General features: G+C 41.5%; 1 protein-coding gene across 2 annotated transcripts in view; it reads right to left on the bottom strand.

Annotated features, from left to right (window-relative positions):
- Nucleotides 1–20,022, bottom strand: part of SLC7A2 (solute carrier family 7 member 2) — a 162,120-nt gene extending 142,098 nt beyond the window's left edge. For both annotated transcript variants that reach the window (XM_073583616.1, XM_073583619.1), the window contains exon 1: nt 19,849–20,022. The gene's annotated coding sequence lies outside the window, so the exon portion shown is untranslated. The remainder of the gene's footprint in view (nt 1–19,848) is intronic.
- Between the last annotated feature and the right edge of the window lie 347 nt (nt 20,023–20,369).

Raw genomic sequence — 20,369 nt, 5'->3', positions numbered from 1 at the left:
CTTTTCTTATTTGGTTCACTTAACTAAGTGCCGACCATCTGTTATTACACAGAAAGATCAACAGCGAGAAATTGTTCTGTGTAACTAACCTGAAAATGAATGCATGGCTGAATCTTCCCATATGGACCAATATACAAAAAGGCCACATACAAAGGAGCATGCAGCGACAGATTAGCCGGGTGTTTGCTCTCTTCACTCGAAGTTTATATACTGTGGGTTATTATTCCCTATAACAATTAGGCCAATAAACTAACAGCTTCCAATACCAGGGTGAATAGGGAGTAGATATAATTTACAGAATCATCCGCAGGACCCGTCACTGTACAAATATCTTAATAAAATATATATGAAGGGACCCATATTCCAAGGGGAAGATCTGCACAATGAATATTATAATCAAAAACAGTTTGATTACGGCTAGTAATCTGGCAATGTTTTCTAGAGGAAACAGTTAAAGGGAATCTCTTGCCACCTTACAGAATTTCTTATAAGAGACTTAAAAACACCGATTCTCAAATGTTCTGTTAATGTGAATTGTACTGAAGCGTCCATGCTCACTACTCACATTAGGATTATTATTGACCAACCATGAGTGGTAATATTAGTATCTTGGATGGAGTGTGGTTAGCTGCACAGCATAAATCCATAGGAAGAGACCTCTTATTCGGCCGGGATCACACATGCGAGAAACACGGCCGAGTCTCGCATGTTAATACCCAGCACTGCTGCCGGCACTCAGGAGTGAAGCGTGCGGCTCCATGTATTGCTATGCGGCCGCACACTCCAATTCGAGTGCCGGTATTAACATGCGAGACTCAGTGTTTCTCGCATGTGTGATCCCGGCCTTCCTCTGAAGACAGAAGCCTATGTGGAACTACTTCCCACCACTGCCACAATCAGATGCCCCAATAGTTACTGATATAATATCACCCCCAGATCTACATTTTTCAAAATGACATAGCAATGTCCTCGCAATTAAACATAGTATAATTACATATTACATTTTTCTATCCATGAAGGTGAAAGATACTGTACCGTATTACCGCTTTACATTAAAAAAAAAATTAAACCTGCTGACAAGTATTTTTGAAATATTTGCAAAGCTAAAATGTTGTGCCTCTCTTACCTATCAAATGTCTTTTATTACTTTGCTACTGAGGATTTTTTGTATTAGGAGGTATAAAAGCTTAAAGCAGATTTGTCATCAGACTTTACAACACAAAGTGCCCAATTCATCAAGACCGGCATGGTTTACACCAGCCTTAATGAGGGGGCGCGCTGGCGTCAGATGCTCCCGATTCATGAAGAGGCGTACATACCGCTGGAGTAAGATTTGTGGCATAACAAAAGCCGAATTTGACAAGCAGTGGTTGCCGCGCCCCCATTCCGCTCTAGTTCCCCCCACCTTGGCCGTGCTGGGAGAAACTGGCATGAAGTTGCAAAATTTAGACAAACTGCACCTAAATTTTGCGACTTTTCAAAGCTTTTATAAAAAAGCTTTGATGAATTGGGCTTAAAGTTTCACAATTATTAAAATGATCTCTTAGCCCTGATGAGACTGGTGTACTTATGTTGAAAATCCATATCAGAATGGCTGAATATTCCTTACAATAAATAGTGCATTTTGTTAGTCCAGCTAAACAGTTTGAAAGCTTATGTTATGAGTCCAAGTGCAAATTTAATCTCTACCCACCCAATCTCTAGCAGTCCACCCAACTTGCCTATCTGACAGCCGCAGCTTGTACTGAGCAGTGTGAGATCTCAGCAGTTGAAGTGACACTAAGGAGCTGTCAATCATGCAAGGTGGTTGGAGACTGAGATTAACTTTTCATAAGGGATTTTACAGCCATTATGACATGAATTCTTGACAAATGTACACCAATCTCATCAGATCAAAGAGATCTATTTAATGGTGTATGTAGACTGCCAAATCTTGTGACAGATGCTTTTAAAATACAGTGTCAGTTGTAAAAGAAATACAATACACTTTGCCCTCATGCATACGTCATCTCTCCTCTAGGCTCCTTGTGAGTACTGTAACTTAGAAATGGTTGCTCTTGAATCCAAATACTACAACCGTACCGATTTTATGACTTAGCTCAGAAATGTAGTGCCATTGAGATGAAACAATACATAGTATAACTATGTGTCTAATCGGTGAGATTTTCAATATCCTATGACCTTTTCTCTAATCTAAAAAGCAATGTTATTACACAAGTAGTAAAATATATTTCTAAAGAATGTATTAGAGGTGGCCTAGTAACCCCAGAAACAGCCCGAAGTGTGAGTATTCATGAACCGAGTACATTCCTGACCGGATTGTCTGTGTTCCGAGTAAGCAGCTTTACGATTCTCTGTGTGATTAGAGGCATTATTTGCTTCATGTCATTTTAGACTAATAAAGTATACTGAAAGAAATAAGCAAGCAATGTGCCAACCAAAGGTGGCCGCTCACGTTGGATAGAAGGAGGCTGGATGGCTGAACTGGACAAGTGATCACCAGGGTCAATCGTTACCTAGGCCCTTGTAAGAGAGAGGTGTGGAAAATTACCAGAACTGAAAAAATTACACTGGGAACTAGGTCCAGTTCAAACAGCTAACCAGGTAATAGATGATGGATGTGTATGCAAGAGATTTAAAGGGGTTGTTGAGGTTTCAGAACACGTCTATAGGCACTCTATGTGACAGCAGACTGATCATGACAGCATGTGGCGATCATGCTTTCTTGATTTCTCCATATTGCCGGTGAGAGAGAGCAGTCACTTGTCCGCATGTATGCGATTTTCATATTAGCAGTCACAATACCAGGGAACAGCAAATATGTAGAAGGAACAGCATCCAGTCCAGGTGAAAAAGTTCAATTCCTTTATTCTGCCATTCGTATATCAATACAATGTTTCGACCAACATGGTACTTGAAAAAGACCATGTTGGTCGAAACGTTGTATTGATATACGAATGGCAGAATAAAGGAATTGAACTTTTTCATCCGGACTGGATGCTGTTCCTTCTACATATTTGCTGGTAATATCATCCCTAATGGGTCCTGGGACTTTGGAACGTGCATCCTACTGAATAATCGGTGTGCTGTTGGCTGAACCTTTGTGCCACATTGCTGAATACCAGGGAACAGTGACAGAATCAATGTCAGGAATCAGAAATTCAAACCTGGATAATGCCTTTACATAATGCAGAGTGTAGGTTTTACATTGATGGAGAGTAGAGAATGGACAGGCTGATCTACAATGAAAGTCGTCATGTTCTGCGCTGCAGTGAAAATGAAGAATTCATTGCTCAATTTGAAAAATCTTTTTTCTTACTATGAAGATCCATCCATGTAATAATCCATCCATGTAATGCACAAATATGCTAGGTACTTTTGACACAGACTTGTATATAGCAGAGCTACACGCCTTGTCTACTAACTCAGAATTCCCCAAAAAGAGTACATAACCATGGGTTTCCTATACAAATGGCAGTTTGAGGGCCTACTTACGGTCACCCAAATGTCTATAATAATCTATTAGCAAGCAGTTTTCTGTAAGTTGAATTACCTGTAGTTACAATGAGAAGATTGCAGAGATAAAATGAGTTGGTTCACTATTGCCCATGCCCATTGTTATAGACAGAAACATAAAATACCCAACTTGTTACTTTTGTTTACCCAAATTTCATTGGTAGAAATAGATGGACATGAGCTATTGACTAGTTGTTATTTCAGGAGAAAAAAAATGAATCAACTTAATTGAATTTACTCAAGTCACTCTACATTCTGTGATTGAAAAATAACTATACATTGCTCATATATACAGTCATGACCAAAAGTATTGACACCCCTGCAATTCTGTCAGATAATATTCAGTTTCTTCCTGAAAATGATTGCAAACACAAATTCTTTGGTATTATTATCTTCATTTAATTTGTCTTAAATGAAAAAACGCAAAAGAGAATGAAGCAAAAAGCAAAACATTGATCATTTCACATAAAACTCCAAAAATGGGCCGGACAAAAGTATTGACACCCTCAGCCTAATACTTGGTTGCGCAACCTTTAGCCAAAATAACTGCGACCAACCGCTTCCGGTAACCATCAATGAGTTTCTTACAATGCTCTGCTGGAATTTTAGACCATTCTTCTTTGGCAAACTACTCCAGGTCCCTGATATTTGAAGGGTGCCTTCTCCAAACTGCCATTTTTAGATCTGTTCTATGGGATTCAGGTCTGGACTCATTGCTGGCCACCTTAGAAGTCTCCAGTGCTTTCTCTCAAACCATTTTCTAGTGCTTTTTGAAGTGTGTTTTGGGTTATTGTCCTGCTGGAAGACCCATTACCTCTGTGGGAGACCCAGCTTTCTCACACTGGGCCCTAAATTATGCTGCAAAATTTGTTGGTAGTCTTCTGACTTCATAATGCCATGCACACGGTCAAGCAGTCCAGTGCCAGAGGCAGCAAAGCAACCCCAAAACATCAGGGAACCTCCGCCATGTTTGACTGTAGGGACCATGTACTTTTCTTTGAATGCCTCTTTTTTCGCCTGTAAACTCTATGTTGATGCTTTTGCCCTAAAAGCTCTACTTTTGTCTCATCTGACCAAAGAACATTCTTCCAAAATGTTTTAGGCTTTTTCAGGTAAGTTTTGGCAAACTCCAGCCTGGCTTTTTTATGTTTCGGGGTAAGAAGTGGAGTCTTCCTGGGTCTCCTACCATACAGTCCCTTTTCATTCAGATGCCGACGGATAGTATGGGTTGACACCGTTGTACACTCGGACTGCAGGGCAGCTTGAACTTGTTTGGATGTTAGTGGAGGTTCTTTATCCAACATCCGCACAATCTTGCTTTGAAATCTCTTGTCAATTTCTCTTTTCTGTCCACATCTAGGGAGGTTAACCACAGTGCCATGGGCTTTACACTTCTTGATGACACTGCGCACGGTAGACACAGGAACATTCAGGTCTTTGGAGATGGACTTGTAGCCTTGAGATTGCTCATGCTTCCTCACAATTTGGTTTCTCAAGTCCTCAGACAGTTCTTTGGTCTTCTTTCTTTTCTCCATGCTCAATGTGGTACACACAAGGACACAGGACAGAGGTTGAGTCATCTTTAATCCATGTCAACTGGCTGCAAGTGTGATTTAGTTATTGCCAACACCTGTTAGGTGCCACAGGTAAGTTACAGGTGCTGCTAATTACACAAATTAGAGAACCATCACATGATTCTTCGAACAGTGCCAATACTTTTGTCCACCCACTTTTTTTATGTTTGGTGTGTAATTATATCCAATTTGGCTTTAGGACAATTCTTTTTGTGTTTTTTCATTTAAGACAAATTAAATGAAGATAATAATACCAAAGAATTTGTGTTTGCAATCATTTTCAGGAAGAAACTGAGTATTATCTGACAGAATTGCAGGGGTGTCAATACTTTTGGCCATGACTGTAGCTTCCTTACCTGATTACCTCTGTTTGCCTCAGGAAGCCTCCTCTGCTGACACTAGCTTTTTGGTCTTCCAGTATCAAAGATGGTCACTGCAGGGGTATGGGAAACAGTGATAAAACTGATCGACACAACCACATCACAGGGAAGGCAAAGAAGTGATTGTTCAGACTTACCATTATATTCTTCATACCAACTTGGTGACCATCTTGGAGGCAGGAGGACCAAAAAGCCTCAGCATTTTAGGCTGTGGGAGGCAAATAGAGGGCACCAAGTAGAGTGAGAAAATGTTTAGTCACTTTTCAATGTCAGGGTGGAGAGTCACATTAAGGTTTTGTACTAAATAGTCAATGTCAAACATGGAAAAATGAGACTGCACTCGGTGAAATTAGAATATATTGGTACAAACGTAATAGTAAGTTAATGTAATAATTGAAACAAACTAATAAAAAAGAATGTTTAATAAAGTGCATCTGTTTTAAAATAAGAATAATCAGTATCCCAAACAATGGACATGGGCAATAGTGAACCAACTCAATACACTAGTACGGGAAGAATAAAAAAAAGAGGGCAAGCAAGGTGGGAAGGAGAGGGAGAACAAACATTTTATGCTAGGTCTTTTAGTTCCACTAATGTTATCAGTGGAGCATCTTTGGAGTGTTCAAAGAAGTTTTTGGGAGTAAAATGTGCAAGAAGGAGCAGGGTTGTGATGCCTCCATTTAGGGATTCAATCTGGGAACCTGTTGCTGTGTTGTCAGTTCCTCTGTTTGCTGAGCTATTGCCCTTCTCTATAAAAAAAATGCTGATTTTTGCTTTTGTTTTTGCTTTACCTTCCTGGGTTGCTTCTCTCCAAGTGTTTCTTATGTTCCCGTTTTCATTTTCCCTATCACATTCACGTCTGAGTTTTATATGTTCATCCTTCACTCCACTTCCTTGCTGGCTATAGCTCTTGGTGGATATGTGTTCAGGAGTTTCAGCCTTTCAACTAAGGCATTTACCTTGTTTGGTAAACTTTAGATGTATTCCTGAAGTGAGTCTGTTTGCTTTCCGTCCCAGCAGCTTTTCCTTTTACCACTGTTAGGTTTCTGTGAGGTTACTTGTTTCTTTTATATTGGTTCTCCTTAATTTTTACTCTCTACCCAATATGAATGTTGAACTTCCCTTTCTGTTACTCGTGTGTGAGTGTGTACACATTCACAACAGGGGTCTACTACAGTAAGCGATTTTATCCTTATCAAACAGCTCAATTTTCACAACCAAGTTAGCAAGTTAAAATTTAGTCTGTCTTCAATGATGGGAAATCATGTTACCTGCCATTTAAAATGATAAACCCTAATAAACGTGTGATGGTAGCGTGTCATTGAACGTCCTATGTATTTTCCGACACCAAATGCCTCCTGTGCAGCATTTCTAGTAACACAATATGTAAACATTACGTAACAGAAGACCGCTTTACTATGGCTTACTACTCTTTACTAATGCTATTGTTATACAGTGCGTATTCTTGTTCTCATGTTTCCTCTGACTTTGCTGTTTGCCATAAATAAAGTAGTGACTGCACTCTCCCTCTGCAATCACAAACTTCTAAATTTAACTAGGTAAAAATAATGGAAGTCAAAGGTGACACTGATTTTTAAACAAACTAAAGAAGTTCCTGTATAACCTGCTTCTCTGTGAAATATTGTACATACTGTGAATGAAACAAGTGTCTACAGCGAAGAACACTGATTTGTCTGTTCAACCACTCATCACTTCCTTTTGTAGGTGTTTAGTGGCAATTGATCATCCCTACTTCGCTGACTATACCACAAAGAAGATAATCAACTGCCACTAAACACCTACAGCTAATTATGATCATACAGATACAGCCGACCACTGCCAAATAATTAAAACCTGAAAGACTGCAAAAGTTGTTATGGAATTTCAACCTCATGCAATCAGTCCCTTGGTGCCAGTTATAGTTTATGCTAGCTTAGGTTAACTGCTCTTGTTCTCAGCTCCATTGATTCTAGTAAGTATTCCTGTAATAGGGCTCATACTCACTTGCAAGAGACTTGCACGATTCTCGTGCGAGTCTCTCGCATGAAAACCCGGCACTGCCACCGGCACTGGGATCGGAGCGTGCGGCTGCATAGAAATACATGTAGCCGCATGCTCCGGTCTGAGTGCTGGCGGCAGCGCCAGGTTTTCAAGCGAGAGTGAGTATCAGCCCTTAGACCTTGGCTTCTTTTCTATTCATCTCCCTGATGATATTTTCTTATCCATACCTCCCAGTTTTAACCATTCCTGCCAGCCAGCTCCACTGGCCAGCAGCTACTCTGCAGACTCATTCCAAGGACACCATTTAAATCCACATCCCTGTACAGGAGTTAAATCATGACTGTTTAGGGCTCCACTGGTACTTGATAGTTGGAGTATCTAGCAGAAAGCCTGTCCGTGAGTTGTCAGGCGATATTGGACAAAGCCACATGACATGTGCTTTATAGAGAAGCTCATCCAATACAGAGACTTTAAAAAAGATATAAGAATTCTATTAGAAACTGTTATTATCAGACTAATAAAAACTACTTCACCATAGCTCAGGATCTAGATACCAAGGACAAATCAGAATGGCTTATCAACATTGCCTTGGCACGTAGCTCCTGGAGCACATGCCCTACCAAGCACCTCTTTATCAGCTCCTTCCCTAGTTCCAGTGGTTGCAATACAAATCCAATGGTTAACTTACTGACAGGTCTGAAAAGTTACCTGGAAAATAGGCCTGCACCAAACATGATAAGAACAAAAAGATCCGATGGGTAGCATTTTATTAGGAAATTTCAACCTAGCTAAAATTTTACTTGTTTTATAGTGTAAGTCGCATATCTATTAATCACATAGTAATAAATTAGAAGTATAATATGATTTTTTAATTTTTTTTTGCACTAAATCTATCTTACAATCCCAGTCACATCACTATAAAACAGAACTAATAATCAAAAAGTGTTATCATAGCCAATATTTCTAAAAATACGCTTCTAGATGACCCTCATTGGGAGTAATTTATGGCTAACACATTGCATTTCCTGTTATATCCAGTGTCAGTCCAATATTCTCTCAATGGTTTATGATAAATGAATATTAGGCGTTGTAGATGGAATGAGAGGGGCGTTGTTGAAGTTTCTTCTAGCTGGAAAATGTCTAGGTTAAGTCAGGTCATCCACTCATATGTACAAAAAAAATGGAGAGCCACAAAATATTGTTTCAGAATATGAGCAAGAGCAGATGTGTATTAAAGGTCTATCCTTGTGTGATGACATCTCCCTGCCAGCACAGTGTACAGAATTTAATAAATATTAAATAACTTCTTCAATATGATTTCCATCATTTGCGATGCAAAGGTTGATGCGCTTTGCAAAATTCTATTATAGTTAATTAAATTAATTAAAATTATAGTTAATGAGAATTCCTATGTGTCCAGTCTTCGGCAACAACTTGTATATACAGTGGGGGAAATAAATATTTGATCCTTTGCTGATTTTGTAAGTTTGGCCACTGACAAAGACATGAACAGTCTATCATTTTAAGGGTATGTTAATTTTAACATTGAGATAAAGAATATCAAAAAATAAAATCCAGAAAATCACATTGTATAAATTATAAAAATGTATTTGCATTTTGCAGTGAGAAATAAGTATTTGATCCCCTACCAACCATTAAGAGTTTTGGCTCCTACAGACCAGTTAGACGCTCCTAATCAACTCGTTACCTGCATAAAGACAGCTGTCTTACATAGTCACCTTTATGAAAGACTCTTGCCCACAGACTCAATTAATCAGTCTGGCTCTAACCTCTAAAATGTGGGCAAGACCAAAGAGCATTCTACGGATGTCAGGGACAAGATCATAGACGTGCACAAATCTGGAATGGGCTACAAACCATGAGTAAGACACTGGGTGAGAAAGAGACAACTATTGGTGCAATAGTAAGAAAATGGAAGAAATACAAAATGACTGTCAATCGACATCAATCTGGGGAACCATGCAAAATCTCACCCTGTGGGGTATTCTTGATCATGAGGAAGGTGAGAGATCAGTCTAAAACTACTGTACATGGGGGGAACTTGTTAAAGTACTTAAGGCAGCTGGGACCACAGTCACCAAGAAAACCATTGGTAACACATTACACCGTAAAGGTTTAAAATCCTGCAGTGCCCGCAAGGTCCCCCTGCTCAAGAAGGCACATGTGCAGGTCTGTCTGAAGTTTGCCAATTAACACCTGGATGATTCTTTGAGTGATTGGGAGACGGTGCTGTTCTCAGATGAGACAAAAATTGAGGTCTTCGGAATTAACTCAAAGTGCCATGCTTGGAGGAAGAGAAATGCTGCCTATGACCCAAAAAACACCGTCCTTACTGTCAAGCATGGAGGTGGAAACATTATGTTTTGGGGGTGCTTCTCTGCTAAGGGCACAGGACTAATTTACAACATCAATGGGAGAATGGATGGAGCCATGTACCATAAAATCCTGAGGGACAACCTCCTTCCCTCCGCCAGAACATTAAAAATGGGTCATGGCTGGGTCTTCCAGCAAGACAATGACCCAAAACATACAGCCAAGGCAACAAAAGAATGGCTCGCAAAGAAGCACATTAAGGTCATGGAGTGGCCTAGCCAGTCTCCAGACCTTAATCCCATAGAAAACTTATGTAGGGAGTTGAAGCTCTGAGTTGCCTCAACGACAGCCTCAAAATCTTAATAATTTAAAGATAATCTGCAAAGAGGAGTGAACCAAAATTCCTCCTGACATGTGCACAAACCTCATCATCAACTACAAAAAATTTCTGACTGCTGTGCTTGCCAACAAGGGTTCTGCCACCAAGTAATAAGTCTTGTTTGCAAGAAGGATCAAATACTTATTTCTCCCTGCAAAATGCAAATAAATTTATACTATGTGATTTTCTGGATTTTATTTTTGATATTCTATCTATCAATGTTAAAATTAACCTACCCTTAAAATTATAGACTGTTCATATCTTTGTCAGTGGGAAAACATACAAAATCAGCAAGGGATCAAATACTTATTTCCCCCTCTGTATACACACATTATAACGTTTATCACTATTAAAGAGCGCAAAGAATGGAGAATATTTAGAATCAACCAGCCACAGAGTAATCCAATGTAGGTTTTATTGTGTTAATGAATGGAAACAGTAGGTACAGTACATCTGCTGTGCAGGAGACACCAACAGTTTCTCGGGGATCTGCTGTGGTCTAGGTTCTGAAGGGGACTGTGGCCTTTGTATGTGTATCATGAACCGCCTCGACACCCGAGACTGGATGACTCGCTGGCCAACCCTTGAGGAAATGGTGTCCAGAAGGGAGACAGAGATCATATCTTATGCCCCCCCAACAGAATAGGAGGAAGAAGGACTGGGAAGGGATTCCTAAGTAAAACTACAAGTGAGCCGGAAGCTGGAAGAGCTAAAAATGTTGTGCTTATTGTACCCCTATGCCTGGAATAAAGTCAAGGCTCCAAAGTAGCATAAAACCAGCAGACCTACAGTCTAATAATCCATGACTCTAGAGAAGAAAAAGGAGAGGACTGCATAGTTTATGGCTGACTGAGCCTCCTGTTCATTAAATGGACTGTGTATGTTCTAGATAGTCGAGGACGGCCTCCAGCTGACAGTAGTCTATGGCTAAACTACTGCTGCAGTGCTCTTGTTTTTAGCTGCGCACGTTATGTCATTGCTTCTGGATTACAAGGTATTACAGTAGCTGGAGGTTATTACACCTTCAGTTATGGACTAAGCCATATCCAGGGCTACACTTCAAGGACTGTGCTCCTGTCCTAAGCACTGTTGATTGTTGAGCTAATGAACTGTTCTTCTGTCCTACGGACTACCTTCAAATTGATGGACTGTGTTACTCTTGTCCCAGGGTCCTTATCAAGAAGAAACAGACAAATCCTATCTGTCACCAGATTAATATACTTTGCTGCTTTTCCAGGGTCTAACCAAGAAAGACCAGACTTAAGAAGATGTTCCAGAGTTTCCCGAGTTTAAGAATGCATTGTATATTGTATGTTGCTATGGTTGCATTTGGTGTTTTGCAGATTCGGATGACTGAGGACGGTCATCAGTAAAGTAGAGGGAAAAGTAAGGAAGTGGAGGTGATGCCCACCCCTACTTGAAGATATGTGATATAGTGCACTGAACAGTTTAAATGAGATTTTAGATGTTTGACAATTTGCATGTACTTAGTTAGGACTAGTTGATAGAGTTAATAGTTGGGACTAGCACAGAATGTAAGGGGCTATGTGGGAAGACAGAAGACAACTTCCTGATAGTGAGTCAGTTAAGGGCCTGTCACACTAAGGCCTCTTTCACACATCAGTTTTTTGCCTTCAGGCGCGATCCGGCTTTTTTTTGTAAAACCGGATCCGGCAAAATGCAATGCCGGATCCGGTTTTTCCCCATTGACTTGCATTAGCGCCGGATCGTGCCGGATGGCATTGCGTTTCATCCGTTTTTTGCCGGATCCGGCAACTTGTCTCATTCCGGCGTCTGGAAAAAACGGCTACTGTAACGTTTTTTGTCTCCGGCGAAAAAGCCGGAAGCGCCGGATCCGGCGCTTCCAGCTTTTTGCTACAATGAAAGTCTATGGGCGCTGGAATGCGCCGGATCCAGAAAAAGACGGATCCAGCCACCGGATCCGGTTTTTTTAAGTCTGCGCATGCTCAGATCCAATTGGCCAGCCGCCAGGAACAGAGACGCATCCAGCAAAAAAACGGATCCGTTTCTACAGTTCTCCAAAATTTATGCCGGATCCGTTTTTTCTAAAAAAAGCCGGATCCTGCCTGACGGCAAAAAACTGATGTGTGAAAGTAGCCTTAGCGATATCGCTAGCAATATCGCTATAACGTCACTGGTTTTTGTGACGTTATAGCGATATTGCTAGCGATATCGCTATGTCTGATACTTACCTCGACCGCTCCCCCGCTGGTTATCGCTGATCGCGCGAGAACGTCCTGGGCCGTTTCTCGTCATCAGCTTCCTGCTGGGCTTCCAGTGGCGCCGACGAGCGACGCGTGGACGCGGGCGGGAGGACGTCAGGATCGCCTCGTCTGACAGGTAAGTAGCGACCACCGACCCCTGCTATGTTGCTGGTGAGATCTGCCTGTGTGGCAGCTCACTAGCGACCACTTAGCAATGCACCAGCGATCCTGACCGCGTCATATCGCTGTTCGGGATCGCTGGTGCATCGCTAAGTGTGACAGTACCTTTAGAGCACAGTGTTCAGTAGAGAAAGACCTAAGGTCTGACCTTTGGCAGACTCACATGTGATAGTGTATTGTGTGTGAAGAGCGAGGACTACAGGACATTAGATAATATATCCTAAGGATTAAGGAAAGTGAAGAAATACTTGATGGAGAGATTTGATAGTTTGGAACCCAGGCCAGGTAGACCACCTAAATGGTACAGAACTGTACCCAACGGGAAGTAGAAGGTTCACTAAAAGGAAATTGATAGCAGAGAAGGAATTGCATCAGCATGGCTCTAGTGAACAGTTATCTTCAGTGAAAGGAAGCTCAATTGTATATATTGAAAGGAAGTAATTGTCATCACATTGGGACTTAAACTCTCCTACGGAGAGAAATGGACTTTCGAGATGCTAGTGAGGACTCGTACCAACTTACCTCAATCATTGGGTTCCTCATTAGTCAGTTGGGAACTGAGATTAGCTGTTAGCGGCCGTTGCCTTACACTTCAACCCATGCGGCCCTCACAAAGGGAGATGAAGTCTCCCATAATCATTTGCTGAGTGTGAAGTGCAAGATAAATGAAGTGTCATTAAATGTAACCGAGAAATGCCTATGCCTGCCTAATGCAAGAGAAACCTTTGTGGAGAAATGTGCCTATTATCTGATGTACATAGTTGTTATCATGTTCAAATTTTCTTTTTGGACTTTGGTCTCCCTCAATTCGTTCTTTAACATCTGGTCCTGACCTGCCCAATATAGCAGCACCATGCAGTCTGCAGGGGTGTATCACCCAGGTAGCAAGAACAAACACAAATAGCCAGGACCCCATTTTCATGTAGTGGGTCGGGGCATGGAAGACAACTACCTCGCCCATGGCTACTGCCCCCCCATTCCAATATAACCCCCCACCAGGAGCAATTTAACAAATAAAAAAGCAAGATTCTAATTAATAGTCTTCACTCAATCACTTTTCTGACTTCCAAGTCCTTTCTGTCCTTTTCATCTGTAGATAATCCACAATGATCATTGACTTCACCTAGTCTGAACCTTCTTTAGCTGTGGAGGTGAACCCTTCTCAGCTTATCGGCCCTATGCTATATCTGATAACCTGTTATATCCATCTACAGGAGGATATGCCACAAAATACTGTGCAATCTATATAGGATTTGGTCATCGTCTACACAGTGTACATATCACTGCTTCACCAGCAAGAGTTCGCTTTATTGCTCTATAGAAAAAAGTAGTCCCTCCAGGAAAAAAGTCCATCCAGGGGGAAAAATGCCCATTAGTGCCACCTTGTAAGAAAACGTCTGATCCATATTACTCAAATATTATTGAAACCAGACACCTATTTTTAGACAGGAGACAGCAATGTAGGGGTTTCTACCCCAAGTCATTACAAAGCAGGGTACTGGCTGACTGGATGAAATGCCTTGGCCACAGTGTGGTGGTACAGAATCAAGGACAATCATGTTTTATGGGTTGGACATTGACTAGAGTTTTCTTCCTTTTGGACAATGACTTGGTATTCATTTTTTCCATTGCCAACTGCTAACCAGTATGTGTTGGAATCCATTGACATCTTTTCACCCAGTTGAACGCTACCCTTCTCTGTACTGATGAAACATCTGTCTACAGATTGGTCTGATTTTTCTCATGTGCCTTGTCATGTTGATAGGCTCTTTTATAGACTGACTTACTGGGTGGCTAGCATTTGGTGGCACTAGAGAGCGCTTTCTTCCTTTTGTAGCAGAACTACTGCGTTATGTCATGTTTTCTCTGCATAAAATTATCAAAATATAGGGAGAGATTGATAAAAATGGTCTAAAAGAAGTATTGTCTTGTTACCCATAGCAGCCAATTACAGTACAGATTTTATTTCATAATCAGCTGATGAAAAATTAAAGCTGTGCTCTGATTGGTTGCTATGGGCAACAGATATTTTTTTCTTTTTGACTGTTTTCTTAACTCCTGCCCTAGTAACTCTTTCTTCCAAGCTTACCTCAGCAGGTTCATCCACGTAACAGATTCTGTGAAATGTTTTTGACTATAATAAGATTTACCTTTATCCCACAGAAGAAGGTTGTTTCTTCAACCAATTGTATATCGACCTACAACAATGGCTATGAATGCAAATGGTATATTTGTTTTGGGATTTTGCATTTTATATACCCAGGCTGGTGATAGCCCACAGGGTAAAAAGTGCAAGGTTGGCCCCTCCACCCACTATAGGAGCAGTCATTCTCCCAATACACTGTATCTGATTCACTATGCACAGACAAGAGCAGAATCTCACCATTCATATAATAAACTAACCAGCTGATTATATAGAAGTATAGGTCACTTTGGGAATGAGAGGAATGTAATATTTGCATGTAGCTCAACAGTGGGCCCCCAGAGTCAATGTTATTAGTGCCCCCCCTAGCACCCAGTCCGCGGCCACAAGCACACATTCAGTATTTGGTTATCTTTTTACCCCTGTATTTGTAAGCCAAAACCACGAGTGGAACAGTCAAAGGAAAAGCATAATAGAAACATTTGCGCCCCTTCTGCATTTATCACCCACTCCTGGTTTTGGCTTACAAATACTGAGGTAAAAAAAAATCACTAAATACTGAATGTGTGCATGTGGCCCAATACTACATTTACCAGTAATACACCAAATGTGGTTGCTATTAATTAAATATATAGGAGGTCATCCCGCTAAGATGAACTTTCACCAAATGTTTCATGTTGAACTGGTCAACACGATGTAATAGTGGCTCAGAGCAGAAGTAAACATATGTTTATTTGTTTTTTCTTGCTTTTTTATTTCATCTGTCCATTGCAGAAATATTACCAATTAAAGTATTTGGCCTATTGAGTTAATCGGGTGTTATCAGATTATTTTCACTGGGGGTGTGTAACTTCTTCTCTCTCTATGATGCTGACCAATTATAAGCGGGCAACAACACAGAGGGAAAAGGACATGCCCCATAATAGCGTAGAGCAGGTTTCTCAGTGTGTGGGATATAGTGATACCACCCTGATCTCGTGATATAACTTCTTGTAATAGAGGGGCAGCACAGTTGAGCTTAGCTGTGTCACAAACTATTTTATCAGAGCTCCTCTTATTGCACTGTAACCTCTGCTGTACTGCCCTTCCCACCGCAACTGCCTGTCCACAGATGTACAAGTAATCACACTTATGTCTGCTGTGTTTAGCCAACTTTTAATCAATCTGCGTTGAGATTAAATAAAGTGAGGAGTCATAGTGCCTGTTCTGGACTAATCCTTTGTGACATATAATGACACCCTGCTCTCATCTCATTGCAGAGCTACTGCAAATTGCTGTGAGCAACTGTGATTCTTCATTTTTCAACTCCAGACAAGCAGTGTGTGGAGCAGTATAGTAGAGGTGACAGTGCTATGAAAGGAGGAGAGCTGATAGAAGGGCTTGTAATGTTACATACAGTTGTGGCCAAAAGTATTGACACCCCTGCAATTCTGTCAGCTGATACTCAGTTTCTTCCTGAAAATGATTGCAAACACAAATTCTTTGGTATTATTATCTTCATTTAATTTGTCTTAAATGAAAAAACACAAAAAGAATTGTCCTAAAGCCAAATTGGATATAATTCCACACCAAACATAAAAAGAGGGTGGACAAAAGTATTGGCACTGTTCGAAAAATCATGTGATGCTTCTCTAATTTGTGTAATTAACAGCACCTGTAACTTACCTGTGGCACCTAACAGGTGTTGGCAATAACTAAATCACACTTGCAGCCAGTTGACAAGGATTAAAGGTGACTCAACCTCTGTCCTGTGTCCTTGTGTGTACCACATTGAGCATGGAGAAAAGAAAGAAGACCAAAGAACTGTCTGAGGACTTGAGAAACCAAATAGTGAGGAAGCATGAGCAATCTCAAAGCTACAAGTCCATCTCCAAAGACCAGAATGTTCCTGTGTCTACCGTGCGCAGTGTCATCAAGAAGTGTAAAGCCCATGGCACTGTGGCTAACCTGCCTAGATGTAGACGGAAAAGAAAAATTGACAAGAGATTTCAACGCAAGATTGTGTGGATGTTGGATAAAGAACCTCGACTAACATCCAAACAAGTTCAAGCTGCCCTGCAGTCCAAGGGTACAACAGTGTCAACCCGTACTATCCGTCGGCGTCTGAATGAAAAGGGACTGTATGGTAGGAGACCCAGGAAGACCCCACTTCTTACCCCGAGACATAAAAAAGCCAGGCTGGAGTTTGCCAAAACTTACCTGAAAAAGCCTAAAACGTTTTGGAAGAATGTTCTCTGGTCAGATGAGACAAAAGTAGAGCTTTTGGGGCAAAGGCATCAACATAGAGTTTACAGGAGAAAAACAGAGGCATTCAAAGAAAAGAACATGGTCCCTACAGTCAAACATGGCGGAGGTTCCCTGATGTTTTGGGGTTGCTTTGCTGCCTCTGGCACTGGACTGCTTGACCGTGTGCATGGCATTATGAAGTCTGAAGACTACCAACAAATTTTGCAGCATAATGTAGGGCCCAGTGTGAGAAAGCTGGGTCTCCCTCAGAGGTCATGGGTCTTCCAGCAGGACAATGACCCAAAACACACTTCAAAAAGCACTAGAAAATGGTTTGAGAGAAAGCACTAGAGACTTCTAAGGTGGCCAGCAATGAGTCCAGACCTGAATCCCATAGAACACCTGTGGAGAGATCTAAAAATGGCAGTTTGGAGAAGGCACCCTTCAAATATCAGGGACCTGGAGCAGTTTGCCAAAGAAGAATGGTCTAAAATTCCAGCAGAGCAGTGTAAGAAACCCATTGATGGTTACCGGAAGCGGTTGGTCGCAGTTATTTTGGCTAAAGGTTGTGCAACCAAGTATTAGGCTGAGGGTGCCAATACTTTTGTCTGGCCCATTTTTGGAGTTTTGTGTGAAATGATCAATGTTTTGCTTTTTGCTTCATTCTCTTTTGTGTTTTTTCATTTAAGACAAATTAAATGAAGATAATAATACCAAAGAATTTGTGATTGCAATCATTTTCAGGAAGAAACTGAGTATTATCTGACAGAATTGCAGGGGTGTCAATACTTTTGGCCACAACTGTAGCTAAACTCAGCTCCACTGTCCCTCTCTACACACAGATATGCAGCAGGTTAGACCAGGAGATTCAGGCTCTAAACCTGTATGGTTAGTTTGCAGCACTCATCAAAGAACAAAAGAGCAGATCCAGGCATTATCCTGTATAAAGATGCAAGGTCAAAAATCCAAGGAACCCAATTGGATACAGCATGCACAGGAAAATAGTAGACAGCATCCAGCAGGTGATGAAGTTCAAAACATCTCTATTCTGCCATAGGTAGGATGTGACGTTTCGACCTGTCACATGTCTTTTTCAGTTATCACCTGCTGGATGCTGTCTTCCATTTTTCAGGAGATACGGGCTGTCTGACATCACACGTTTTACATACTGAGAAACCTGCTGTAAGCTATGATGGGGGACGTGTTCTTCTTTCCTTTTGCTGCCTGCTTATGATTTGTCAGCATTATACAGGGTGAAGAAGTACACGCCCCCAGTGAAAACTATCAGATAACATCCATTGGGCTTAATGACAATTATATCATAAGGGGCCAATTACTTTGATTGCTAATATCGAGGCTAAAAAATACAATTGTACCACTTTGGAGCCACTATTGCATTGTGTGTCAAGTTCAAAATGAAAAATGTGGTGAAAGGGCCTCTTTAAATGTGCTTCACTTAGTAAGTTATAAAACTTACTAAAATAATTCTCATCTGAAATACGCTCCAATCTTCCACTATAAAATCCTGCCTCAGGTTTTGTGTCTTAGGACAGAATTTTCTGTGGTGGCAATGACCAGTGCTGGTAATAAGGGGGCTGGCTGACAGCTAAGCCAGTCTGCTTCTCAGTCACAGTATAGGCCGAGCGGGGCTGGTATAGTTATTGAAATGAGCACTCAGCCAGCCGCTGTCACCCATCGCTCTGACGACATGTCGGACACTGAGCAATGTTCATTATAAATGCTGGAGATAGCACTCACTCAATGGACACAATGTGGAACATGTCCAACTATGTAGGATGATGCAAAAGCTGCCAAAATTGAAGCAATAGTAAAGGCTTGAACATCGTGTTACAAAAAGAATACTTGATTGATGCTTCTTCTCCAGATTGATTGAACTGTTATTAAATATGCAATGTGTGAGATTTACGAGACGGGCGGATGCACACGTCCCTTTCATCAAGAGGTACAATGGGGCAGATTTGTTACCGCTAACTCTTACCGAGCGTCGGCTTACTGGGTATTCTGAAGACACGCCAAATGCATTCAGTTTTATTGGTTAGTTTTATTACTACTAAGAACCTGAGCCAAAATTTGGAGCAAGCCCTGTCCTTGATAAGCTAGAGAAGTGACAGATTCCAGGATTCCGAGCTGTGACAAGTTTTGATGCATTTTATGACAAGGACTAGGTGTAGGCACTTTAGTAAACCTATCTCACTATGTATCACACGTCGCCTCCTCTTACCTCCCGCCCTTTCCACCACACACCCCGAAGAACAAATATTAGGCACATGCAATATAAACCTAGCAATACTTACCATTAGCTGGAATACTGTTCCTCTTTAGGTTCAAATACAAAAGCGGGTACAATAATATATATCCAGTATAAAAGCCACATCTATCTGGACCCAGCGAGCAGTTCTTCACAAAACCATTGACCTGACTATACTGGGCTCTACGGACGATGACAGCATTTTTCGATGCCATTTGCGCAGTGTGGCCACCTATTGGCATTGTATACAGACACGACGGGAAGGAAGAGTTCATTTGCCGCTAGCTACATTAGTATTAGGCTACCAGTCCCGCGCGCCATAATCTGCTCTGCGGGATTTATGGGCTTAATTACAGGAAGAATGTCGGTATTCATTTTATTGATGTGTGTAAATGGGCAAATAAATCACGGGGGAAAAATGTGTCGTTTACTCGCAGTCCTATGCAAAACTAATATCCCAAATGACAAGCTGCTTGACAGGAGTGTGCATGTAGAGTGCAGCAATGGGCTCATCCCAAATATGTGCGGAAACTCCTTCACCGCAGACACACCTCCCAAAAAACCTCTCAATGCCAGGGGGCCCTAGGAGCTGTCATATGGGGGACAGAGAGCAGAACTTACAGTTTGGAGGGTCTCCTCTTCCTAAAGTCTTCTGTCTATGGAGTGTGGGATTCTTGCAGAGATTGTATTTAGCAGCTTGAACCAGCAGCAGCCAGCTTCCACGTTACACAGAGGTTGCACACAGCAAATCCAGGGGTGTCGGGTGTCTGACAGGCAGCGTGGAAAGCTGGGGGAGAGGGAGGTGCGCTCACACCAATGGCAGCGAGCTGTGCAGGGATCCGCCTTGTGTGGGTTTGGTTCCTAGCAAATGTGGATTTAGATCTGCAAGAAGTAAACTATACACAGAACAAGAGCAATGCTGCCTCCCTATAGAGAAGAAGTGCGGGGACACCTCCACTACCATTACACTGCAGCAGACCCATGAAGACCATGACTGAGCCCCGAAATGCCACTCTCTTGTTCCACAAATATTCCCATGTGACTATACTCAAATTGTCAGCATTAACACAGATCCTGTGCAATTGCCTCTTAGGATTGCGAAGCCACAGGCACCACATGCGCCAAAGTATGGTTTGTCCTTG

The sequence above is a fragment of the Dendrobates tinctorius genome, unplaced genomic scaffold (genome assembly GCF_039654945.1).
Source record: "Dendrobates tinctorius isolate UK_male_01 unplaced genomic scaffold, ASM3965494v1 ptg000079l, whole genome shotgun sequence".
Taxonomy (NCBI): Eukaryota; Metazoa; Chordata; class Amphibia; order Anura; family Dendrobatidae; genus Dendrobates; species Dendrobates tinctorius.
This window is presented reverse-complemented; position numbering and strand designations above follow the sequence as displayed.